The sequence below is a fragment of the Ipomoea triloba genome, chromosome 16, assembly GCF_003576645.1.
Source record: "Ipomoea triloba cultivar NCNSP0323 chromosome 16, ASM357664v1".
In the NCBI taxonomy this organism is placed as follows: domain Eukaryota; kingdom Viridiplantae; phylum Streptophyta; class Magnoliopsida; order Solanales; family Convolvulaceae; genus Ipomoea; species Ipomoea triloba.
The window spans coordinates 6,776,063-6,776,468 of record NC_044931.1 but is presented as its reverse complement, the minus strand read 5'-3'; the positions used below and the strand labels follow the sequence as shown (position 1 = coordinate 6,776,468).

At 52.5% G+C, this 406-nt stretch overlaps 1 non-coding gene across 1 annotated transcript; it reads left to right on the top strand.

Annotated features, from left to right (window-relative positions):
• The first annotated feature begins 61 nt into the window (after positions 1-61).
• LOC116008229 lies at positions 62-180 on the top strand. The gene has a single exon (XR_004095625.1). It is a non-coding gene; the product is annotated as a 5S ribosomal RNA (ribosomal RNA).
• The last annotated feature ends 226 nt before the right edge of the window (positions 181-406 follow it).

Sequence of the window (406 nt, the reverse complement as noted above, 5' to 3'; positions counted from 1 at the left end):
CTAAGCGAGAGAAGTTGCGCGGAGAGAGAGGGTCAAGTACATTTTGCGCGCGGTACGTGACGGATGCGATCATACCAGCACTAATGCACCGGATCCCATCAGAACTCCGAAGTTAAGCGTGCTTGGGCGAGAGTAGTACTAGGATGGGTGACCCCCTGGGAAGTCCTCGTGTTGCATCCCCCACCCTCTTTTTAATCTTTCTTTTAAACCGCTGGACCGCTCGCTAAGGGTACTATCCTTTTAAACCGCTAAACCGCTAAGCGAGAGAAGTTGCGCGGAGAGAGAGGGTCAAGTACATTTTGCGCGCAATACGTGACGGATGCGATCATACAAGCACTAATGCACCGGATCCCATCAGAACTCCGAAGTCAAGCGTGCTTGGGCGAGAGTAGTACTAGGATGGGTG